This window comes from Lissotriton vulgaris, chromosome 1_1, assembly GCF_964263255.1.
Source record: "Lissotriton vulgaris chromosome 1_1, aLisVul1.2, whole genome shotgun sequence".
In the NCBI taxonomy this organism is placed as follows: Eukaryota; Metazoa; Chordata; class Amphibia; order Caudata; family Salamandridae; genus Lissotriton; species Lissotriton vulgaris.
Genome location: NC_141685.1, coordinates 231068567 through 231092486, shown reverse-complemented (window position 1 = coordinate 231092486; position 23920 = coordinate 231068567). Strand labels below are relative to the sequence as shown.

Genomic DNA, 23920 nt, shown 5'->3' with positions numbered 1-23920 from the left:
ATTGTAATAGGCAGAATTGCTGCTTTTGGTTAGGACAAGTAATCTTTTTTCCTAAATTATTACAATACAGAAATTCCTAGCCAAAAACAATTAGTTTTATGAAGAAATTATTTCATTGAAATAAATATCTATCGATCTGTCTATCTAGCTATCTTTCTATTCATCAATATATATATTTATATATATATATATATATAATCAGCTCACTTTACCATTTGCAGCTTATAACTATTAGCCACCAGGGGTCACTACTAACCAAAAGCAGTCATTCTACTTGTAAATCGTGCCAATCGAGTGGAACAGCGGCCTAGGATTCACCACTGCTTCATCTCATTTTCCAACAGATTGTAGACGTAAATTGGTTTTAATGGTACGCCTGTGCATGCTGAAATATTCAGAGCATATTCTGAATTTCAGTTAACACATCAGTAAGCATTTTGGCCATCAGTGAATTCAACCTTTTTTCTCAATCGGAATAGGCAAGGATAATGACAGATATATTTTACAATGTTAGAAAGTACATCATTTTATTTAATTGTGTGAATAAAAGGAATCGCCTCCCCGTCGGGGAATTGAACCCCGGTCTCCCGCGTGACAGGCGGGGATACTGACCACTATACTAACGAGGACTTATTGGCTTCAGTTAAACAGTGCTCACCTCCCTGGGGTTAAGGCATGCCCTCGATCAATTCTCAGTATTGTAATAGGCAGAATTGCTGCTTTTGGTTAGGACAAGTAATCTTTTTTCCTAAATTATTACAATACAGAAATTCCTAGCCAAAAACAATTAGTTTTATGAAGAAATTATTTCATTGAAATAAATATCTATCGATCTGTCTATCTAGCTATCTTTCTATTCATCAATATATATATTTATATATATATATATATATAATCAGCTCACTTTACCATTTGCAGCTTATAACTATTAGCCACCAGGGGTCACTACTAACCAAAAGCAGTCATTCTACTTGTAAATCGTGCCAATCGAGTGGAACAGCGGCCTAGGATTCACCACTGCTTCATCTCATTTTCCAACAGATTGTAGACGTAAATTGGTTTTGATGGTACGCCTGTGCATGCTGAAATATTCAGAGCATATTCTGAATTTCAGTTAACACATCAGTAAGCATTTTGGCCATCAGTGAATTCAACCTTTTTTCTCAATCGGAATAGGCAAGGATAATGACAGATATATTTTACAATGTTAGAAAGTACATCATTTTATTTAATTGTGTGAATAAAAGGAATCGCCTCCCCGTCGGGGAATTGAACCCCGGTCTCCCGCGTGACAGGCGGGGATACTGACCACTATACTAACGAGGACTTATTGGCTTCAGTTAAACAGTGCTCACCTCCCTGGGGTTAAGGCATGCCCTCGATCAATTCTCAGTATTGTAATAGGCAGAATTGCTGCTTTTGGTTAGGACAAGTAATCTTTTTTCCTAAATTATTACAATACAGAAATTCCTAGCCAAAAACAATTAGTTTTATGAAGAAATTATTTCATTGAAATAAATATCTATCGATCTGTCTATCTAGCTATCTTTCTATTCATCAATATATATATATATATAATCAGCTCACTTTACCATTTGCAGCTTATAACTATTAGCCACCAGGGGTCACTACTAACCAAAAGCAGTCATTCTACTTGTAAATCGTGCCAATCGAGTGGAACAGCGGCCTAGGATTCACCACTGCTTCATCTCATTTTCCAACAGATTGTAGACGTAAATTGGTTTTGATGGTACGCCTGTGCATGCTGAAATATTCAGAGCATATTCTGAATTTCAGTTAACACATCAGTAAGCATTTTGGCCATCAGTGAATTCAACCTTTTTTCTCAATCGGAATAGGCAAGGATAATGACAGATATATTTTACAATGTTAGAAAGTACATCATTTTATTTAATTGTGTGAATAAAAGGAATCTCCTCCCCGTCGGGGAATTGAACCCCGGTCTCCCGCGTGACAGGCGGGGATACTGACCACTATACTAACGAGGACTTATTGGCTTCAGTTAAACAGTGCTCACCTCCCTGGGGTTAAGGCATGCCCTCGATCAATTCTCAGTATTGTAATAGGCAGAATTGCTGCTTTTGGTTAGGACAAGTAATCTTTTTTCCTAAATTATTACAATACAGAAATTCCTAGCCAAAAACAATTAGTTTTATGAAGAAATTATTTCATTGAAATAAATATCTATCGATCTGTCTATCTAGCTATCTTTCTATTCATCAATATATATATTTATATATATATATATATATAATCAGCTCACTTTACCATTTGCAGCTTATAACTATTAGCCACCAGGGGTCACTACTAACCAAAAGCAGTCATTCTACTTGTAAATCGTGCCAATCGAGTGGAACAGCGGCCTAGGATTCACCACTGCTTCATCTCATTTTCCAACAGATTGTAGACGTAAATTGGTTTTGATGGTACGCCTGTGCATGCTGAAATATTCAGAGCATATTCTGAATTTCAGTTAACACATCAGTAAGCATTTTGGCCATCAGTGAATTCAACCTTTTTTCTCAATCGGAATAGGCAAGGATAATGACAGATATATTTTACAATGTTAGAAAGTACATCATTTTATTTAATTGTGTGAATAAAAGGAATCTCCTCCCCGTCGGGGAATTGAACCCCGGTCTCCCGCGTGACAGGCGGGGATACTGACCACTATACTAACGAGGACTTATTGGCTTCAGTTAAACAGTGCTCATCTCCCTGGGGTTAAGGCATGCCCTCGATCAATTCTCAGTATTGTAATAGGCAGAATTGCTGCTTTTGGTTAGGACAAGTAATCTTTTTTCCTAAATTATTACAATACAGAAATTCCTAGCCAAAAACAATTAGTTTTATGAAGAAATTATTTCATTGAAATAAATATCTATCGATCTGTCTATCTAGCTATCTTTCTATTCATCAATATATATATTTATATATATATATATATATAATCAGCTCACTTTACCATTTGCAGCTTATAACTATTAGCCACCAGGGGTCACTCCTAACCAAAAGCAGTCATTCTACTTGTAAATCGTGCCAATTGAGTGGAACAGCGGCCTAGGATTCACCACTGCTTCATCTCATTTTCCAACAGATTGTAGACGTAAATTGGTTTTGATGGTACGCCTGTGCATGCTGAAATATTCAGAGCATATTCTGAATTTCAGTTAACACATCAGTAAGCATTTTGGCCATCAGTGAATTCAACCTTTTTTCTCAATCGGAATAGGCAAGGATAATGACAGATATATTTTACAATGTTAGAAAGTACATCATTTTATTTAATTGTGTGAATAAAAGGAATCTCCTCCCCGTCGGGGAATTGAACCCCGGTCTCCCGCGTGACAGGCGGGGATACTGACCACTATACTAACGAGGACTTATTGGCTTCAGTTAAACAGTGCTCACCTCCCTGGGGTTAAGGCATGCCCTCGATCAATTCTCAGTATTGTAATAGGCAGAATTGCTGCTTTTGGTTAGGACAAGTAATCTTTTTTCCTAAATTATTACAATACAGAAATTCCTAGCCAAAAACAATTAGTTTTATGAAGAAATTATTTCATTGAAATAAATATCTATCGATCTGTCTATCTAGCTATCTTTCTATTCATCAATATATATATTTATATATATATATATATATAATCAGCTCACTTTACCATTTGCAGCTTATAACTATTAGCCACCAGGGGTCACTACTAACCAAAAGCAGTCATTCTACTTGTAAATCGTGCCAATCGAGTGGAACAGCGGCCTAGGATTCACCACTGCTTCATCTCATTTTCCAACAGATTGTAGACGTAAATTGGTTTTGATGGTACGCCTGTGCATGCTGAAATATTCAGAGCATATTCTGAATTTCAGTTAACACATCAGTAAGCATTTTGGCCATCAGTGAATTCAACCTTTTTTCTCAATCGGAATAGGCAAGGATAATGACAGATATATTTTACAATGTTAGAAAGTACATCATTTTATTTAATTGTGTGAATAAAAGGAATCGCCTCCCCGTCGGGGAATTGAACCCCGGTCTCCCGCGTGACAGGCGGGGATACTGACCACTATACTAACGAGGACTTATTGGCTTCAGTTAAACAGTGCTCACCTTCCTGGGGTTAAGGCATGCCCTCGATCAATTCTCAGTATTGTAATAGGCAGAATTGCTGCTTTTGGTTAGGACAAGTAATCTTTTTTCCTAAATTATTACAATACAGAAATTCCTAGCCAAAAACAATTAGTTTTATGAAGAAATTATTTCATTGAAATAAATATCTATCGATCTGTCTATCTAGCTATCTTTCTATTCATCAATATATATATTTATATAAATATATATATATATAATCAGCTCACTTTACCATTTGCAGCTTATAACTATTAGCCACCAGGGGTCACTACTAACCAAAAGCAGTCATTCTACTTGTAAATCGTGCCAATCGAGTGGAACAGCGGCCTAGGATTCACCACTGCTTCATCTCATTTTCCAACAGATTGTAGACGTAAATTGGTTTTGATGGTACGCCTGTGCATGCTGAAATATTCAGAGCATATTCTGAATTTCAGTTAACACATCAGTAAGCATTTTGGCCATCAGTGAATTCAACCTTTTTTCTCAATCGGAATAGGCAAGGATAATGACAGATATATTTTACAATGTTAGAAAGTACATCATTTTATTTAATTGTGTGAATAAAAGGAATCTCCTCCCCGTCGGGGAATTGAACCCCGGTCTCCCGCGTGACAGGCGGGGATACTGACCACTATACTAACGAGGACTTATTGGCTTCAGTTAAACAGTGCTCACCTCCCTGGGGTTAAGGCATGCCCTCGATCAATTCTCAGTATTGTAATAGGCAGAATTGCTGCTTTTGGTTAGGACAAGTAATCTTTTTTCCTAAATTATTACAATACAGAAATTCCTAGCCAAAAACAATTAGTTTTATGAAGAAATTATTTCATTGAAATAAATATCTATCGATCTGTCTATCTAGCTATCTTTCTATTCATCAATATATATATTTATATATATATATATATATAATCAGCTCACTTTACCATTTGCAGCTTATAACTATTAGCCACCAGGGGTCACTACTAACCAAAAGCAGTCATTCTACTTGTAAATCGTGCCAATCGAGTGGAACAGCGGCCTAGGATTCACCACTGCTTCATCTCATTTTCCAACAGATTGTAGACGTAAATTGGTTTTGATGGTACGCCTGTGCATGCTGAAATATTCAGAGCATATTCTGAATTTCAGTTAACACATCAGTAAGCATTTTGGCCATCAGTGAATTCAACCTTTTTTCTCAATCGGAATAGGCAAGGATAATGACAGATATATTTTACAATGTTAGAAAGTACATCATTTTATTTAATTGTGTGAATAAAAGGAATCTCCTCCCCGTCGGGGAATTGAACCCCGGTCTCCCGCGTGACAGGCGGGGATACTGACCACTATACTAACGAGGACTTATTGGCTTCAGTTAAACAGTGCTCATCTCCCTGGGGTTAAGGCATGCCCTCGATCAATTCTCAGTATTGTAATAGGCAGAATTGCTGCTTTTGGTTAGGACAAGTCATCTTTTTTCCTAAATTATTACAATACAGAAATTCCTAGCCAAAAACAATTAGTTTTATGAAGAAATTATTTCATTGAAATAAATATCTATCGATCTGTCTATCTAGCTATCTTTCTATTCATCAATATATATATTTATATATATATATATATATAATCAGCTCACTTTACCATTTGCAGCTTATAACTATTAGCCACCAGGGGTCACTCCTAATCAAAAGCAGTCATTCTACTTGTAAATCGTGCCAATTGAGTGGAACAGCGGCCTAGGATTCACCACTGCTTCATCTCATTTTCCAACAGATTGTAGACGTAAATTGGTTTTGATGGTACGCCTGTGCATGCTGAAATATTCAGAGCATATTCTGAATTTCAGTTAACACATCAGTAAGCATTTTGGCCATCAGTGAATTCAACCTTTTTTCTCAATCGGAATAGGCAAGGATAATGACAGATATATTTTACAATGTTAGAAAGTACATCATTTTATTTAATTGTGTGAATAAAAGGAATCTCCTCCCCGTCGGGGAATTGAACCCCGGTCTCCCGCGTGACAGGCGGGGATACTGACCACTATACTAACGAGGACTTATTGGCTTCAGTTAAACAGTGCTCACCTCCCTGGGGTTAAGGCATGCCCTCGATCAATTCTCAGTATTGTAATAGGCAGAATTGCTGCTTTTGGTTAGGACAAGTAATCTTTTTTCCTAAATTATTACAATACAGAAATTCCTAGCCAAAAACAATTAGTTTTATGAAGAAATTATTTCATTGAAATAAATATCTATCGATCTGTCTATCTAGCTATCTTTCTATTCATCAATATATATATTTATATATATATATATATATAATCAGCTCACTTTACCATTTGCAGCTTATAACTATTAGCCACCAGGGGTCACTACTAACCAAAAGCAGTCATTCTACTTGTAAATCGTGCCAATCGAGTGGAACAGCGGCCTAGGATTCACCACTGCTTCATCTCATTTTCCAACAGATTGTAGACGTAAATTGGTTTTAATGGTACGCCTGTGCATGCTGAAATATTCAGAGCATATTCTGAATTTCAGTTAACACATCAGTAAGCATTTTGGCCATCAGTGAATTCAACCTTTTTTCTCAATCGGAATAGGCAAGGATAATGACAGATATATTTTACAATGTTAGAAAGTACATCATTTTATTTAATTGTGTGAATAAAAGGAATCGCCTCCCCGTCGGGGAATTGAACCCCGGTCTCCCGCGTGACAGGCGGGGATACTGACCACTATACTAACGAGGACTTATTGGCTTCAGTTAAACAGTGCTCACCTCCCTGGGGTTAAGGCATGCCCTCGATCAATTCTCAGTATTGTAATAGGCAGAATTGCTGCTTTTGGTTAGGACAAGTAATCTTTTTTCCTAAATTATTACAATACAGAAATTCCTAGCCAAAAACAATTAGTTTTATGAAGAAATTATTTCATTGAAATAAATATCTATCGATCTGTCTATCTAGCTATCTTTCTATTCATCAATATATATATTTATATATATATATATATATAATCAGCTCACTTTACCATTTTCAGCTTATAACTATTAGCCACCAGGGGTCACTACTAACCAAAAGCAGTCATTCTACTTGTAAATCGTGCCAATCGAGTGGAACAGCGGCCTAGGATTCACCACTGCTTCATCTCATTTTCCAACAGATTGTAGACGTAAATTGGTTTTGATGGTACGCCTGTGCATGCTGAAATATTCAGAGCATATTCTGAATTTCAGTTAACACATCAGTAAGCATTTTGGCCATCAGTGAATTCAACCTTTTTTCTCAATCGGAATAGGCAAGGATAATGACAGATATATTTTACAATGTTAGAAAGTACATCATTTTATTTAATTGTGTGAATAAAAGGAATCGCCTCCCCGTCGGGGAATTGAACCCCGGTCTCCCGCGTGACAGGCGGGGATACTGACCACTATACTAACGAGGACTTATTGGCTTCAGTTAAACAGTGCTCACCTCCCTGGGGTTAAGGCATGCCCTCGATCAATTCTCAGTATTGTAATAGGCAGAATTGCTGCTTTTGGTTAGGACAAGTAATCTTTTTTCCTAAATTATTACAATACAGAAATTCCTAGCCAAAAACAATTAGTTTTATGAAGAAATTATTTCATTGAAATAAATATCTATCGATCTGTCTATCTAGCTATCTTTCTATTCATCAATATATATATATATATAATCAGCTCACTTTACCATTTGCAGCTTATAACTATTAGCCACCAGGGGTCACTACTAACCAAAAGCAGTCATTCTACTTGTAAATCGTGCCAATCGAGTGGAACAGCGGCCTAGGATTCACCACTGCTTCATCTCATTTTCCAACAGATTGTAGACGTAAATTGGTTTTGATGGTACGCCTGTGCATGCTGAAATATTCAGAGCATATTCTGAATTTCAGTTAACACATCAGTAAGCATTTTGGCCATCAGTGAATTCAACCTTTTTTCTCAATCGGAATAGGCAAGGATAATGACAAATATATTTTACAATGTTAGAAAGTACATCATTTTATTTAATTGTGTGAATAAAAGGAATCTCCTCCCCGTCGGGGAATTGAACCCCGGTCTCCCGCGTGACAGGCGGGGATACTGACCACTATACTAACGAGGACTTATTGGCTTCAGTTAAACAGTGCTCACCTCCCTGGGGTTAAGGCATGCCCTCGATCAATTCTCAGTATTGTAATAGGCAGAATTGCTGCTTTTGGTTAGGACAAGTAATCTTTTTTCCTAAATTATTACAATACAGAAATTCCTAGACAAAAAACAATTAGTTTTATGAAGAAATTATTTCATTGAAATAAATATCTATCGATCTGTCTATCTAGCTATCTTTCTATTCATCAATATATATATTTATATATATATATATATATAATCAGCTCACTTTACCATTTGCAGCTTATAACTATTAGCCACCAGGGGTCACTACTAACCAAAAGCAGTCATTCTACTTGTAAATCGTGCCAATCGAGTGGAACAGCGGCCTAGGATTCACCACTGCTTCATCTCATTTTCCAACAGATTGTAGACGTAAATTGGTTTTGATGGTACGCCTGTGCATGCTGAAATATTCAGAGCATATTCTGAATTTCAGTTAACACATCAGTAAGCATTTTGGCCATCAGTGAATTCAACCTTTTTTCTCAATCGGAATAGGCAAGGATAATGACAGATATATTTTACAATGTTAGAAAGTACATCATTTTATTTAATTGTGTGAATAAAAGGAATCTCCTCCCCGTCGGGGAATTGAACCCCGGTCTCCCGCGTGACAGGCGGGGATACTGACCACTATACTAACGAGGACTTATTGGCTTCAGTTAAACAGTGCTCATCTCCCTGGGGTTAAGGCATGCCCTCGATCAATTCTCAGTATTGTAATAGGCAGAATTGCTGCTTTTGGTTAGGACAAGTAATCTTTTTCCCAAATTATTACAATACAGAAATTCCTAGCCAAAAACAATTAGTTTTATGAAGAAATTATTTCATTGAAATAAATATCTATCGATCTGTCTATCTAGCTATCTTTCTATTCATCAATATATATATTTATATATATATATATATATAATCAGCTCACTTTACCATTTGCAGCTTATAACTATTAGCCACCAGGGGTCACTCCTAACCAAAAGCAGTCATTCTACTTGTAAATCGTGCCAATTGAGTGGAACAGCGGCCTAGGATTCACCACTGCTTCATCTCATTTTCCAACAGATTGTAGACGTAAATTGGTTTTGATGGTACGCCTGTGCATGCTGAAATATTCAGAGCATATTCTGAATTTCAGTTAACACATCAGTAAGCATTTTGGCCATCAGTGAATTCAACCTTTTTTCTCAATCGGAATAGGCAAGGATAATGACAGATATATTTTACAATGTTAGAAAGTACATCATTTTATTTAATTGTGTGAATAAAAGGAATCTCCTCCCCGTCGGGGAATTGAACCCCGGTCTCCCGCGTGACAGGCGGGGATACTGACCACTATACTAACGAGGACTTATTGGCTTCAGTTAAACAGTGCTCACCTCCCTGGGGTTAAGGCATGCCCTCGATCAATTCTCAGTATTGTAATAGGCAGAATTGCTGCTTTTGGTTAGGACAAGTAATCTTTTTTCCTAAATTATTACAATACAGAAATTCCTAGCCAAAAACAATTAGTTTTATGAAGAAATTATTTCATTGAAATAAATATCTATCGATCTGTCTATCTAGCTATCTTTCTATTCATCAATATATATATTTATATATATATATATATATAATCAGCTCACTTTACCATTTGCAGCTTATAACTATTAGCCACCAGGGGTCACTACTAACCAAAAGCAGTCATTCTACTTGTAAATCGTGCCAATCGAGTGGAACAGCGGCCTAGGATTCACCACTGCTTCATCTCATTTTCCAACAGATTGTAGACGTAAATTGGTTTTGATGGTACGCCTGTGCATGCTGAAATATTCAGAGCATATTCTGAATTTCAGTTAACACATCAGTAAGCATTTTGGCCATCAGTGAATTCAACCTTTTTTCTCAATCGGAATAGGCAAGGATAATGACAGATATATTTTACAATGTTAGAAAGTACATCATTTTATTTAATTGTGTGAATAAAAGGAATCGCCTCCCCGTCGGGGAATTGAACCCCGGTCTCCCGCGTGACAGGCGGGGATACTGACCACTATACTAACGAGGACTTATTGGCTTCAGTTAAACAGTGCTCACCTCCCTGGGGTTAAGGCATGCCCTCGATCAATTCTCAGTATTGTAATAGGCAGAATTGCTGCTTTTGGTTAGGACAAGTAATCTTTTTTCCTAAATTATTACAATACAGAAATTCCTAGCCAAAAACAATTAGTTTTATGAAGAAATTATTTCATTGAAATAAATATCTATCGATCTGTCTATCTAGCTATCTTTCTATTCATCAATATATATATATATATAATCAGCTCACTTTACCATTTGCAGCTTATAACTATTAGCCACCAGGGGTCACTACTAACCAAAAGCAGTCATTCTACTTGTAAATCGTGCCAATCGAGTGGAACAGCGGCCTAGGATTCACCACTGCTTCATCTCATTTTCCAACAGATTGTAGACGTAAATTGGTTTTGATGGTACGCCTGTGCATGCTGAAATATTCAGAGCATATTCTGAATTTCAGTTAACACATCAGTAAGCATTTTGGCCATCAGTGAATTCAACCTTTTTTCTCAATCGGAATAGGCAAGGATAATGACAGATATATTTTACAATGTTAGAAAGTACATCATTTTATTTAATTGTGTGAATAAAAGGAATCTCCTCCCCGTCGGGGAATTGAACCCCGGTCTCCCGCGTGACAGGCGGGGATACTGACCACTATACTAACGAGGACTTATTGGCTTCAGTTAAACAGTGCTCACCTCCCTGGGGTTAAGGCATGCCCTCGATCAATTCTCAGTATTGTAATAGGCAGAATTGCTGCTTTTGGTTAGGACAAGTAATCTTTTTTCCTAAATTATTACAATACAGAAATTCCTAGCCAAAAACAATTAGTTTTATGAAGAAATTATTTCATTGAAATAAATATCTATCGATCTGTCTATCTAGCTATCTTTCTATTCATCAATATATATATTTATATATATATATATATATAATCAGCTCACTTTACCATTTGCAGCTTATAACTATTAGCCACCAGGGGTCACTACTAACCAAAAGCAGTCATTCTACTTGTAAATCGTGCCAATCGAGTGGAACAGCGGCCTAGGATTCACCACTGCTTCATCTCATTTTCCAACAGATTGTAGACGTAAATTGGTTTTGATGGTACGCCTGTGCATGCTGAAATATTCAGAGCATATTCTGAATTTCAGTTAACACATCAGTAAGCATTTTGGCCATCAGTGAATTCAACCTTTTTTCTCAATCGGAATAGGCAAGGATAATGACAGATATATTTTACAATGTTAGAAAGTACATCATTTTATTTAATTGTGTGAATAAAAGGAATCTCCTCCTCGTCGGGGAATTGAACCCCGGTCTCCCGCGTGACAGGCGGGGATACTGACCACTATACTAACGAGGACTTATTGGCTTCAGTTAAACAGTGCTCATCTCCCTGGGGTTAAGGCATGCCCTCGATCAATTCTCAGTATTGTAATAGGCAGAATTGCTGCTTTTGGTTAGGACAAGTAATCTTTTTTCCTAAATTATTACAATACAGAAATTCCTAGCCAAAAACAATTAGTTTTATGAAGAAATTATTTCATTGAAATAAATATCTATCGATCTGTCTATCTAGCTATCTTTCTATTCATCAATATATATATTTATATATATATATATATATAATCAGCTCACTTTACCATTTGCAGCTTATAACTATTAGCCACCAGGGGTCACTACTAACCAAAAGCAGTCATTCTACTTGTAAATCGTGCCAATCGAGTGGAACAGCGGCCTAGGATTCACCACTGCTTCATCTCATTTTCCAACAGATTGTAGACGTAAATTGGTTTTGATGGTACGCCTGTGCATGCTGAAATATTCAGAGCATATTCTGAATTTCAGTTAACACATCAGTAAGCATTTTGGCCATCAGTGAATTCAACCTTTTTTCTCAATCGGAATAGGCAAGGATAATGACAGATATATTTTACAATGTTAGAAAGTACATCATTTTATTTAATTGTGTGAATAAAAGGAATCTCCTCCCCGTCGGGGAATTGAACCCCGGTCTCCCGCGTGACAGGCGGGGATACTGACCACTATACTAACGAGGACTTATTGGCTTCAGTTAAACAGTGCTCATCTCCCTGGGGTTAAGGCATGCCCTCGATCAATTCTCAGTATTGTAATAGGCAGAATTGCTGCTTTTGGTTAGGGCAAGTAATCTTTTTTCCTAAATTATTACAATACAGAAATTCCTAGCCAAAAACAATTAGTTTTATGAAGAAATTATTTCATTGAAATAAATATCTATCGATCTGTCTATCTAGCTATCTTTCTATTCATCAATATATATATTTATATATATATATATATATATATAATCAGCTCACTTTACCATTTGCAGCTTATAACTATTAGCCACCAGGGGTCACTCCTAACCAAAAGCAGTCATTCTACTTGTAAATCGTGCCAATTGAGTGGAACAGCGGCCTAGGATTCACCACTGCTTCATCTCATTTTCCAACAGATTGTAGACGTAAATTGGTTTTGATGGTACGCCTGTGCATGCTGAAATATTCAGAGCATATTCTGAATTTCAGTTAACACATCAGTAAGCATTTTGGCCATCAGTGAATTCAACCTTTTTTCTCAATCGGAATAGGCAAGGATAATGACAGATATATTTTACAATGTTAGAAAGTACATCATTTTATTTAATTGTGTGAATAAAAGGAATCTCCTCCCCGTCGGGGAATTGAACCCCGGTCTCCCGCGTGACAGGCGGGGATACTGACCACTATACTAACGAGGACTTATTGGCTTCAGTTAAACAGTGCTCACCTCCCTGGGGTTAAGGCATGCCCTCGATCAATTCTCAGTATTGTAATAGGCAGAATTGCTGCTTTTGGTTAGGACAAGTAATCTTTTTTCCTAAATTATTACAATACAGAAATTCCTAGCCAAAAACAATTAGTTTTATGAAGAAATTATTTCATTGAAATAAATATCTATCGATCTGTCTATCTAGCTATCTTTCTATTCATCAATATATATATTTATATATATATATATATATATAATCAGCTCACTTTACCATTTGCAGCTTATAACTATTAGCCACCAGGGGTCACTACTAACCAAAAGCAGTCATTCTACTTGTAAATCGTGCCAATCGAGTGGAACAGCGGCCTAGGATTCACCACTGCTTCATCTCATTTTCCAACAGATTGTAGACGTAAATTGGTTTTGATGGTACGCCTGTGCATGCTGAAATATTCAGAGCATATTCTGAATTTCAGTTAACACATCAGTAAGCATTTTGGCCATCAGTGAATTCAACCTTTTTTCTCAATCGGAATAGGCAAGGATAATGACAGATATATTTTACAATGTTAGAAAGTACATCATTTTATTTAATTGTGTGAATAAAAGGAATCGCCTCCCCGTCGGGGAATTGAACCCCGGTCTCCCGCGTGACAGGCGGGGATACTGACCACTATACTAACGAGGACTTATTGGCTTCAGTTAAACAGTGCTCACCTCCCTGGGGTTAAGGCATGCCCTCGATCAATTCTCAGTATTGTAATAGGCAGAATTGCTGCTTTTGGTTAGGACAAGTAATCTTTTTTCCTAAATTATTACAATACAGAAATTCCTAGCCAAAAACAATTAGTTTTATGAAGAAATTATTTCATTGAAATAAATATCTATCGATCTGTCTATCTAGCTATCTTTCTATTCATCAATATATATATATATAATCAGCTCACTTTACCATTTGCAGCTTATAACTATTAGCCACCAGGGGTCACTACTAACCAAAAGCAGTCATTCTACTTGTAAATCGTGCCAATCGAGTGGAACAGCGGCCTAGGATTCACCACTGCTTCATCTCATTTTCCAACAGATTGTAGACGTAAATTGGTTTTGATGGTACGCCTGTGCATGCTGAAATATTCAGAGCATATTCTGAATTTCAGTTAACACATCAGTAAGCATTTTGGCCATCAGTGAATTCAACCTTTTTTCTCAATCGGAATAGGCAAGGATAATGACAGATATATTTTACAATGTTAGAAAGTACATCATTTTATTTAATTGTGTGAATAAAAGGAATCTCCTCCCCGTCGGGGAATTGAACCCCGGTCTCCCGCGTGACAGGCGGGGATACTGACCACTATACTAACGAGGACTTATTGGCTTCAGTTAAACAGTGCTCACCTCCCTGGGGTTAAGGCATGCCCTCGATCAATTCTCAGTATTGTAATAGGCAGAATTGCTGCTTTTGGTTAGGACAAGTAATCTTTTTTCCTAAATTATTACAATACAGAAATTCCTAGCCAAAAACAATTAGTTTTATGAAGAAATTATTTCATTGAAATAAATATCTATCGATCTGTCTATCTAGCTATCTTTCTATTCATCAATATATATATATATAATCAGCTCACTTTACCATTTGCAGCTTATAACTATTAGCCACCAGGGGTCACTACTAACCAAAAGCAGTCATTCTACTTGTAAATCGTGCCAATCGAGTGGAACAGCGGCCTAGGATTCACCACTGCTTCATCTCATTTTCCAACAGATTGTAGACGTAAATTGGTTTTGATGGTACGCCTGTGCATGCTGAAATATTCAGAGCATATTCTGAATTTCAGTTAACACATCAGTAAGCATTTTGGCCATCAGTGAATTCAACCTTTTTTCTCAATCGGAATAGGCAAGGATAATGACAGATATATTTTACAATGTTAGAAAGTACATCATTTTATTTAATTGTGTGAATAAAAGGAATCTCCTCCCCGTCGGGGAATTGAACCCCGGTCTCCCGCGTGACAGGCGGGGATACTGACCACTATACTAACGAGGACTTATTGGCTTCAGTTAAACAGTGCTCATCTCCCTGGGGTTAAGGCATGCCCTCGATCAATTCTCAGTATTGTAATAGGCAGAATTGCTGCTTTTGGTTAGGACAAGTAATCTTTTTTCCTAAATTATTACAATACAGAAATTCCTAGCCAAAAACAATTAGTTTTATGAAGAAATTATTTCATTGAAATAAATATCTATCGATCTGTCTATCTAGCTATCTTTCTATTCATCAATATATATATTTATATATATATATATATATATATATATATAATCAGCTCACTTTACCATTTGCAGCTTATAACTATTAGCCACCAGGGGTCACTCCTAACCAAAAGCAGTCATTCTACTTGTAAATCGTGCCAATTGAGTGGAACAGCGGCCTAGGATTCACCACTGCTTCATCTCATTTTCCAACAGATTGTAGACGTAAATTGGTTTTGATGGTACGCCTGTGCATGCTGAAATATTCAGAGCATATTCTGAATTTCAGTTAACACATCAGTAAGCATTTTGGCCATCAGTGAATTCAACCTTTTTTCTCAATCGGAATAGGCAAGGATAATGACAGATATATTTTACAATGTTAGAAAGTACATCATTTTATTTAATTGTGTGAATAAAAGGAATCTCCTCCCCGTCTGGGAATTGAACCCCGGTCTCCCGCGTGACAGGCGGGGATACTGACCACTATACTAACGAGGACTTATTGGCTTCAGTTAAACAGTGCTCACCTCCCTGGGGTTAAGGCATGCCCTCGATCAATTCTCAGTATTGTAATAGGCAGAATTGCTGCTTTTGGTTAGGACAAGTAATCTTTTTTCCTAAATTATTACAATACAGAAATTCCTAGCCAAAAACAATTAGTTTTATGAAGAAATTATTTCATTGAAATAAATATCTATCGATCTGTCTATCTAGCTATCTTTCTATTCATCAATATATATATTTATATATATATATATATATATATATATAATCAGCTCACTTTACCATTTGCAGCTTATAACTATTAGCCACCAGGGGTCACTCCTAACCAAAAGCAGTCATTCTACTTGTAAATCGTGCCAATTGAGTGGAACAGCGGCCTAGGATTCACCACTGCTTCATCTCATTTTCCAACAGATTGTAGACGTAAATTGGTTTTGATGGTACGCCTGTGCATGCTGAAATATTCAGAGCATATTCTGAATTTCAGTTAACACATCAGTAAGCATTTTGGCCATCAGTGAATTCAACCTTTTTTCTCAATCGGAATAGGCAAGGATAATGACAGATATATTTTACAATGTTAGAAAGTACATCATTTTATTTAATTGTGTGAATAAAAGGAATCGCCTCCCCGTCGGGGAATTGAACCCCGGTCTCCCGCGTGACAGGCGGGGATACTGACCACTATACTAACGAGGACTTATTGGCTTCAGTTAAACAGTGCTCACCTCCCTGGGGTTAAGGCATGCCCTCGATCAATTCTCAGTATTGTAATAGGCAGAATTGCTGCTTTTGGTTAGGACAAGTAATCTTTTTTCCTAAATTATTACAATACAGAAATTCCTAGCCAAAAACAATTAGTTTTATGAAGAAATTATTTCATTGAAATAAATATCTATCGATCTGTCTATCTAGCTATCTTTCTATTCATCAATATATATATATATATAATCAGCTCACTTTACCATTTGCAGCTTATAACTATTAGCCACCAGGGGTCACTACTAACCAAAAGCAGTCATTCTACTTGTAAATCGTGCCAATCGAGTGGAACAGCGGCCTAGGATTCACCACTGCTTCATCTCATTTTCCAACAGATTGTAGACGTAAATTGGTTTTGATGGTACGCCTGTGCATGCTGAAATATTCAGAGCATATTCTGAATTTCAGTTAACACATCAGTAAGCATTTTGGCCATCAGTGAATTCAACCTTTTTTCTCAATCGGAATAGGCAAGGATAATGACAGATATATTTTACAATGTTAGAAAGTACATCATTTTATTTAATTGTGTGAATAAAAGGAATCTCCTCCCCGTCGGGGAATTGAACCCCGGTCTCCCGCGTGACAGGCGGGGATACTGACCACTATACTAACGAGGACTTATTGGCTTCAGTTAAACAGTGCTCATCTCCCTGGGGTTAAGGCATGCCCTCGATCAATTCTCAGTATTGTAATAGGCAGAATTGCTGCTTTTGGTTAGGACAAGTAATCTTTTTTCCTAAATTATTACAATACAGAAATTCCTAGCCAAAAACAATTAGTTTTATGAAGAAATTATTTCATTGAAATAAATATCTATCGATCTGTCTATCTAGCTATCTTTCTATTCATCAATATATATATTTATATATATATATATATATATATAATCAGCTCACTTTACCATTTGCAGCTTATAACTATTAGCCACCAGGGGTCACTACTAACCAAAAGCAGTCATTCTACTTGTAAATCGTGCCAATCGAGTGGAACAGCGGCCTAGGATTCACCACTGCTTCATCTCATTTTCCAACAGATTGTAGACGTAAATTGGTTTTGATGGTACGCCTGTGCATGCTGAAATATTCAGAGCATATTCTGAATTTCAGTTAACACATCAGTAAGCATTTTGGCCATCAGTGAATTCAACCTTTTTTCTCAATCGGAATAGGCAAGGATAATGACAGATATATTTTACAATGTTAGAAAGTACATCATTTTATTTAATTGTGTGAATAAAAGGAATCTCCTCCCCGTCGGGGAATTGAACCCCGGTCTCCCGCGTGACAGGCGGGGATACTGACCACTATACTAACGAGGACTTATTGGCTTCAGTTAAACAGTGCTCACCTCCCTGGGGTTAAGGCATGCCCTCGATCAATTCTCAGTATTGTAATAGGCAGAATTGCTGCTTTTGGTTAGGACAAGTAATCTTTTTTCCTAAATTATTACAATACAGAAATTCCTAGCCAAAAACAATTAGTTTTATGAAGAAATTATTTCATTGAAATAAATATCTATCGATCTGTCTATCTAGCTATCTTTCTATTCATCAATATATATATTTATATATATATATATATATAATCAGCTCACTTTACCATTTGCAGCTTATAACTATTAGCCACCAGGGGTCACTACTAACCAAAAGCAGTCATTCTACTTGTAAATCGTGCCAATCGAGTGGAACAGCGGCCTAGGATTCACCACTGCTTCATCTCATTTTCCAACAGATTGTAGACGTAAATTGGTTTTGATGGTACGCCTGTGCATGCTGAAATATTCAGAGCATATTCTGAATTTCAGTTAACACATCAGTAAGCATTTTGGCCATCAGTGAATTCAACCTTTTTTCTCAATCGGAATAGGCAAGGATAATGACAGATATATTTTACAATGTTAGAAAGTACATCATTTTATTTAATTGTGTGAATAAAAGGAATCTCCTCCCCGTCGGGGAATTGAACCCCGGTCTCCCGCGTGACAGGCGGGGATACTGACCACTATACTAACGAGGACTTATTGGCTTCAGTTAAACAGTGCTCATCTCCCTGGGGTTAAGGCATGCCCTCGATCAATTCTCAGTATTGTAATAGGCAGAATTGCTGCTTTTGGTTAGGACAAGTAATCTTTTTTCCTAAATTATTACAATACAGAAATTCCTAGCCAAAAACAATTAGTTTTATGAAGAAATTATTTCATTGAAATAAATATCTATCGATCTGTCTATCTAGCTATCTTTCTATTCATCAATATATATATTTATATAAATATATATATATATAATCAGCTCACTTTACCATTTGCAGCTTATAACTATTAGCCACCAGGGGTCACTACTAACCAAAAGCAGTCATTCTACTTGTAAATCGTGCCAATCGAGTGGAACAGCGGCCTAGGATTCACCACTGCTTCATCTCATTTTCCAACAGATTGTAGACGTAAATTGGTTTTGATGGTACGCCTGTGCATGCTGAAATATTCAGAGCATATTCTGAATTTCAGTTAACACATCAGTAAGCATTTTGGCCATCAGTGAATTCAACCTTTTTTCTCAATCGGAATAGGCAAGGATAATGACAGATATATTTTACAATGTTAGAAAGTACATCATTTTATTTAATTGTGTGAATAAAAGGAATCTCCTCCCGGTCGGGGAATTGAACCCCGGTCTCCCGCGTGACAGGCGGGGATACTGACCACTATACTAACGAGGACTTATTGGCTTCACTTAAACAGTGCTCATCTCCCTGGGGTTAAGGCATGCCCTCGATCAATTCTCAGTATTGTAATAGGCAGAATTGCTGCTTTTGGTTAGGACAAGTAATCTTTTTTCCTAAATTATTACAATACAGAAATTCCTAGCCAAAAACAATTAGTTTTATGAAGAAATTATTTCATTGAAATAAATATCTATCGATCTGTCTATCTAGCTATCTTTCTATTCATCAATATATATATTTATATAAATATATATATATATAATCAGCTCACTTTACCATTTGCAGTTTATAACTATTAGCCACCAGGGGTCACTACTAACCAAAAGCAGTCATTCTACTTGTAAATCGTGCCAATCGAGTGGAACAGCGGCCTAGGATTCACCACTGCTTCATCTCATTTTCCAACAGATTGTAGACGTAAATTGGTTTTGATGGTACGCCTGTGCATGCTGAAATATTCAGAGCATATTCTGAATTTCAGTTAACACATCAGTAAGCATTTTGGCCATCAGTGAATTCAACCTTTTTTCTCAATCGGAATAGGCAAGGATAATGACAGATATATTTTACAATGTTAGAAAGTACATCATTTTATTTAATTGTGTGAATAAAAGGAATCTCCTCCCCGTCGGGGAATTGAACCCCGGTCTCCCGCGTGACAGGCGGGGATACTGACCACTATACTAACGAGGACTTATTGGCTTCAGTTAAACAGTGCTCACCTCCCTGGGGTTAAGGCATGCCCTCGATCAATTCTCAGTATTGTAATAGGCAGAATTGCTGCTTTTGGTTAGGACAAGTAATCTTTTTTCCTAAATTATTACAATACAGAAATTCCTAGCCAAAAACAATTAGTTTTATGAAGAAATTATTTCATTGAAATAAATATCTATCGATCTGTCTATCTAGCTATCTTTCTATTCATCAATATATATATTTATATATATATATATATATAATCAGCTCACTTTACCATTTGCAGCTTATAACTATTAGCCACCAGGGGTCACTACTAACCAAAAGCAGTCATTCTACTTGTAAATCGTGCCAATCGAGTGGAACAGCGGCCTAGGATTCACCACTGCTTCATCTCATTTTCCAACAGATTGTAGACGTAAATTGGTTTTGATGGTACGCCTGTGCATGCTGAAATATTCAGAGCATATTCTGAATTTCAGTTAACACATCAGTAAGCATTTTGGCCATCAGTGAATTCAACCTTTTTTCTCAATCGGAATAGGCAAGGATAATGACAGATATATTTTACAATGTTAGAAAGTACATCATTTTATTTAATTGTGTGAATAAAAGGAATCTCCTCCCCGTCGGGGAATTGAACCCCGGTCTCCCGCGTGACAGGCGGGGATACTGACCACTATACTAACGAGGACTTATTGGCTTCAGTTAAACAGTGCTCATCTCCCTGGGGTTAAGGCATGCCCTCGATCAATTCTCAGTATTGTAATAGGCAGAATTGCTGCTTTTGGTTAGGACAAGTAATCTTTTTTCCTAAATTATTACAATACAGAAATTCCTAGCCAAAAACAATTAGTTTTATGAAGAAATTATTTCATTGAAATAAATATCTATCGATCTGTCTATCTAGCTATCTTTCTATTCATCAATATATATATTTATATAAATATATATATATATAATCAGCTCACTTTACCATTTGCAGCTTATAACTATTAGCCACCAGGGGTCACTACTAACCAAAAGCAGTCATTCTACTTGTAAATCGTGCCAATCGAGTGGAACAGCGGCCTAGGATTCACCACTGCTTCATCTCATTTTCCAACAGATTGTAGACGTAAATTGGTTTTGATGGTACGCCTGTGCATGCTGAAATATTCAGAGCATATTCTGAATTTCAGTTAACACATCAGTAAGCATTTTGGCCATCAGTGAATTCAACCTTTTTTCTCAATCGGAATAGGCAAGGATAATGACAGATATATTTTACAATGTTAGAAAGTACATCATTTTATTTAATTGTGTGAATAAAAGGAATCTCCTCCCGGTCGGGGAATTGAACCCCGGTCTCCCGCGTGACAGGCGGGGATACTGACCACTATACTAACGAGGACTTATTGGCTTCACTTAAACAGTGCTCATCTCCCTGGGGTTAAGGCATGCCCTCGATCAATTCTCAGTATTGTAATAGGCAGAATTGCTGCTTTTGGTTAGGACAAGTAATCTTTTTTCCTAAATTATTACAATACAGAAATTCCTAGCCAAAAACAATTAGTTTTATGAAGAAATTATTTCATTGAAATAAATATCTATCGATCTGTCTATCTAGCTATCTTTCTATTCATCAATATATATATTTATATAAATATATATATATATAATCAGCTCACTTTACCATTTGCAGCTTATAACTATTAGCCACCAGGGGTCACTACTAACCAAAAGCAGTCATTCTACTTGTAAATCGTGCCAATCGAGTGGAACAGCGGCCTAGGATTCACCACTGCTTCATCTCATTTTCCAACAGATTGTAGACGTAAATTGGTTTTGATGGTACGCCTGTGCATGCTGAAATATTCAGAGCATATTCTGAATTTCAGTTAACACATCAGTAAGCATTTTGGCCATCAGTGAATTCAACCTTTTTTCTCAATCGGAATAGGCAAGGATAATGACAGATATATTTTACAATGTTAGAAAGTACATCATTTTATTTAATTGTGTGAATAAAAGGAATCTCCTCCCCGTCGGGGAATTGAACCCCGGTCTCCCGCGTGACAGGCGGGGATACTGACCACTATACTAACGAGGACTTATTGGCTTCAGTTAAACAGTGCTCACCTCCCTGGGGTTAAGGCATGCCCTCGATCAATTCTCAGTATTGTAATAGGCAGAATTGCTGCTTTTGGTTAGGACAAGTAATCTTTTTTCCTAAATTATTACAATACAGAAATTCCTAGCCAAAAACAATTAGTTTTATGAAGAAATTATTTCATTGAAATAAATATCTATCGATCTGTCTATCTAGCTATCTTTCTATTCATCAATATATATATTTATATATATATATATATATAATCAGCTCACTTTACCATTTGCAGCTTATAACTATTAGCCACCAGGGGTCACTACTAACCAAAAGCAGTCATTCTACTTGTAAATCGTGCCAATCGAGTGGAACAGCGGCCTAGGATTCACCACTGCTTCATCTCATTTTCCAACAGATTGTAGACGTAAATTGGTTTTGATGGTACGCCTGTGCATGCTGAAATATTCAGAGCATATTCTGAATTTCAGTTAACACATCAGTAAGCATTTTGGCCATCAGTGAATTCAACCTTTTTTCTCAATCGGAATAGGCAAGGATAATGACAGATATATTTTACAATGTTAGAAAGTACATCATTTTATTTAATTGTGTGAATAAAAGGAATCTCCTCCCCGTCGGGGAATTGAACCCCGGTCTCCCGCGTGACAGGCGGGGATACTGACCACTATACTAACGAGGACTTATTGGCTTCAGTTAAACAGTGCTCATCTCCCTGGGGTTAAGGCATGCCCTCGATCAATTCTCAGTATTGTAATAGGCAGAATTGCTGCTTTTGGTTAGGACAAGTAATCTTTTTTCCTAAATTATTACAATACAGAAATTCCTAGCCAAAAACAATTAGTTTTATGAAGAAATTATTTCATTGAAATAAATATCTATCGATCTGTCTATCTAGCTATCTTTCTATTCATCAATATATATATTTATATATATATATATATATAATCAGCTCACTTTACCATTTGCAGCTTATAACTATTAGCCACCAGGGGTCACTACTAACCAAAAGCAGTCATTCTACTTGTAAATCGTGCCAATCGAGTGGAACAGCGGCCTAGGATTCACCACTGCTTCATCTCATTTTCCAACAGATTGTAGACGTAAATTGGTTTTGATGGTACGCCTGTGCATGCTGAAATATTCAGAGCATATTCTGAATTTCAGTTAACACATCAGTAAGCATTTTGGCCATCAGTGAATTCAACCTTTTTTCTCAATCGGAATAGGCAAGGATAATGACAGATATATTTTACAATGTTAGAAAGTACATCATTTTATTTAATTGTGTGAATAAAAGGAATCTCCTCCCCGTCGGGGAATTGAACCCCGGTCTCCCGCGTGACAGGCGGGGATACTGACCACTATACTAACGAGGACTTATTGGCTTCAGTTAAACAGTGCTCATCTCCCTGGGGTTAAGGCATGCCCTCGATCAATTCTCAGTATTGTAATAGGCAGAATTGCTGCTTTTGGTTAGGACAAGTAATCTTTTTTCCTAAATTATTACAATACAGAAATTCCTAGCCAAAAACAATTAGTTTTATGAAGAAATTATTTCATTGAAATAAATATCTATCGATCTGTCTATCTAGCTATCTTTCTATTCATCAATATATATATTTATATATATATATATATATATATATATATATAATCAGCTCACTTTACCATTTGCAGCTTATAACTATTAGCCACCAGGGGTCACTCCTAACCAAA

General features: G+C 36.6%; 31 non-coding genes across 31 annotated transcripts; all 31 read right to left on the bottom strand.

The window, feature by feature from the left end:
* Window positions 1-557: 557 nt before the first annotated feature.
* Window positions 558-629, bottom strand: TRNAD-GUC (transfer RNA aspartic acid (anticodon GUC)). Its single transcript has one exon. It is a non-coding gene; the product is annotated as a tRNA-Asp (tRNA).
* A 625-nt stretch (window positions 630-1254) lies between these two features.
* Window positions 1255-1326, bottom strand: TRNAD-GUC (transfer RNA aspartic acid (anticodon GUC)). The gene has a single exon. It is a non-coding gene; the product is annotated as a tRNA-Asp (tRNA).
* A 611-nt stretch (window positions 1327-1937) lies between these two features.
* Window positions 1938-2009, bottom strand: TRNAD-GUC (transfer RNA aspartic acid (anticodon GUC)). The gene has a single exon. It is a non-coding gene; the product is annotated as a tRNA-Asp (tRNA).
* A 625-nt stretch (window positions 2010-2634) lies between these two features.
* Window positions 2635-2706, bottom strand: TRNAD-GUC (transfer RNA aspartic acid (anticodon GUC)). Its single transcript has one exon. It is a non-coding gene; the product is annotated as a tRNA-Asp (tRNA).
* A 625-nt stretch (window positions 2707-3331) lies between these two features.
* On the bottom strand, window positions 3332-3403 carry TRNAD-GUC (transfer RNA aspartic acid (anticodon GUC)). Its single transcript has one exon. It is a non-coding gene; the product is annotated as a tRNA-Asp (tRNA).
* A 625-nt stretch (window positions 3404-4028) lies between these two features.
* TRNAD-GUC (transfer RNA aspartic acid (anticodon GUC)) lies at window positions 4029-4100 on the bottom strand. The gene has a single exon. It is a non-coding gene; the product is annotated as a tRNA-Asp (tRNA).
* Window positions 4101-4727: 627 nt separating this feature from the next.
* On the bottom strand, window positions 4728-4799 carry TRNAD-GUC (transfer RNA aspartic acid (anticodon GUC)). The gene has a single exon. It is a non-coding gene; the product is annotated as a tRNA-Asp (tRNA).
* Window positions 4800-5424: 625 nt separating this feature from the next.
* TRNAD-GUC (transfer RNA aspartic acid (anticodon GUC)) lies at window positions 5425-5496 on the bottom strand. Its single transcript has one exon. It is a non-coding gene; the product is annotated as a tRNA-Asp (tRNA).
* Window positions 5497-6121: 625 nt separating this feature from the next.
* On the bottom strand, window positions 6122-6193 carry TRNAD-GUC (transfer RNA aspartic acid (anticodon GUC)). The gene has a single exon. It is a non-coding gene; the product is annotated as a tRNA-Asp (tRNA).
* A 625-nt stretch (window positions 6194-6818) lies between these two features.
* TRNAD-GUC (transfer RNA aspartic acid (anticodon GUC)) lies at window positions 6819-6890 on the bottom strand. The gene has a single exon. It is a non-coding gene; the product is annotated as a tRNA-Asp (tRNA).
* Window positions 6891-7515: 625 nt separating this feature from the next.
* Window positions 7516-7587, bottom strand: TRNAD-GUC (transfer RNA aspartic acid (anticodon GUC)). The gene has a single exon. It is a non-coding gene; the product is annotated as a tRNA-Asp (tRNA).
* A 611-nt stretch (window positions 7588-8198) lies between these two features.
* On the bottom strand, window positions 8199-8270 carry TRNAD-GUC (transfer RNA aspartic acid (anticodon GUC)). Its single transcript has one exon. It is a non-coding gene; the product is annotated as a tRNA-Asp (tRNA).
* Window positions 8271-8896: 626 nt separating this feature from the next.
* TRNAD-GUC (transfer RNA aspartic acid (anticodon GUC)) lies at window positions 8897-8968 on the bottom strand. Its single transcript has one exon. It is a non-coding gene; the product is annotated as a tRNA-Asp (tRNA).
* A 624-nt stretch (window positions 8969-9592) lies between these two features.
* TRNAD-GUC (transfer RNA aspartic acid (anticodon GUC)) lies at window positions 9593-9664 on the bottom strand. The gene has a single exon. It is a non-coding gene; the product is annotated as a tRNA-Asp (tRNA).
* A 625-nt stretch (window positions 9665-10289) lies between these two features.
* Window positions 10290-10361, bottom strand: TRNAD-GUC (transfer RNA aspartic acid (anticodon GUC)). The gene has a single exon. It is a non-coding gene; the product is annotated as a tRNA-Asp (tRNA).
* Window positions 10362-10972: 611 nt separating this feature from the next.
* Window positions 10973-11044, bottom strand: TRNAD-GUC (transfer RNA aspartic acid (anticodon GUC)). Its single transcript has one exon. It is a non-coding gene; the product is annotated as a tRNA-Asp (tRNA).
* Window positions 11045-11669: 625 nt separating this feature from the next.
* TRNAD-GUC (transfer RNA aspartic acid (anticodon GUC)) lies at window positions 11670-11741 on the bottom strand. Its single transcript has one exon. It is a non-coding gene; the product is annotated as a tRNA-Asp (tRNA).
* Window positions 11742-12366: 625 nt separating this feature from the next.
* Window positions 12367-12438, bottom strand: TRNAD-GUC (transfer RNA aspartic acid (anticodon GUC)). The gene has a single exon. It is a non-coding gene; the product is annotated as a tRNA-Asp (tRNA).
* Window positions 12439-13067: 629 nt separating this feature from the next.
* Window positions 13068-13139, bottom strand: TRNAD-GUC (transfer RNA aspartic acid (anticodon GUC)). Its single transcript has one exon. It is a non-coding gene; the product is annotated as a tRNA-Asp (tRNA).
* Window positions 13140-13766: 627 nt separating this feature from the next.
* TRNAD-GUC (transfer RNA aspartic acid (anticodon GUC)) lies at window positions 13767-13838 on the bottom strand. Its single transcript has one exon. It is a non-coding gene; the product is annotated as a tRNA-Asp (tRNA).
* A 609-nt stretch (window positions 13839-14447) lies between these two features.
* Window positions 14448-14519, bottom strand: TRNAD-GUC (transfer RNA aspartic acid (anticodon GUC)). Its single transcript has one exon. It is a non-coding gene; the product is annotated as a tRNA-Asp (tRNA).
* A 609-nt stretch (window positions 14520-15128) lies between these two features.
* Window positions 15129-15200, bottom strand: TRNAD-GUC (transfer RNA aspartic acid (anticodon GUC)). Its single transcript has one exon. It is a non-coding gene; the product is annotated as a tRNA-Asp (tRNA).
* Window positions 15201-16540: 1340 nt separating this feature from the next.
* TRNAD-GUC (transfer RNA aspartic acid (anticodon GUC)) lies at window positions 16541-16612 on the bottom strand. Its single transcript has one exon. It is a non-coding gene; the product is annotated as a tRNA-Asp (tRNA).
* A 611-nt stretch (window positions 16613-17223) lies between these two features.
* On the bottom strand, window positions 17224-17295 carry TRNAD-GUC (transfer RNA aspartic acid (anticodon GUC)). Its single transcript has one exon. It is a non-coding gene; the product is annotated as a tRNA-Asp (tRNA).
* A 629-nt stretch (window positions 17296-17924) lies between these two features.
* Window positions 17925-17996, bottom strand: TRNAD-GUC (transfer RNA aspartic acid (anticodon GUC)). The gene has a single exon. It is a non-coding gene; the product is annotated as a tRNA-Asp (tRNA).
* A 625-nt stretch (window positions 17997-18621) lies between these two features.
* Window positions 18622-18693, bottom strand: TRNAD-GUC (transfer RNA aspartic acid (anticodon GUC)). Its single transcript has one exon. It is a non-coding gene; the product is annotated as a tRNA-Asp (tRNA).
* A 1326-nt stretch (window positions 18694-20019) lies between these two features.
* Window positions 20020-20091, bottom strand: TRNAD-GUC (transfer RNA aspartic acid (anticodon GUC)). Its single transcript has one exon. It is a non-coding gene; the product is annotated as a tRNA-Asp (tRNA).
* Window positions 20092-20716: 625 nt separating this feature from the next.
* On the bottom strand, window positions 20717-20788 carry TRNAD-GUC (transfer RNA aspartic acid (anticodon GUC)). Its single transcript has one exon. It is a non-coding gene; the product is annotated as a tRNA-Asp (tRNA).
* Window positions 20789-22114: 1326 nt separating this feature from the next.
* TRNAD-GUC (transfer RNA aspartic acid (anticodon GUC)) lies at window positions 22115-22186 on the bottom strand. The gene has a single exon. It is a non-coding gene; the product is annotated as a tRNA-Asp (tRNA).
* Window positions 22187-22811: 625 nt separating this feature from the next.
* TRNAD-GUC (transfer RNA aspartic acid (anticodon GUC)) lies at window positions 22812-22883 on the bottom strand. The gene has a single exon. It is a non-coding gene; the product is annotated as a tRNA-Asp (tRNA).
* Window positions 22884-23508: 625 nt separating this feature from the next.
* TRNAD-GUC (transfer RNA aspartic acid (anticodon GUC)) lies at window positions 23509-23580 on the bottom strand. The gene has a single exon. It is a non-coding gene; the product is annotated as a tRNA-Asp (tRNA).
* Between the last annotated feature and the right edge of the window lie 340 nt (window positions 23581-23920).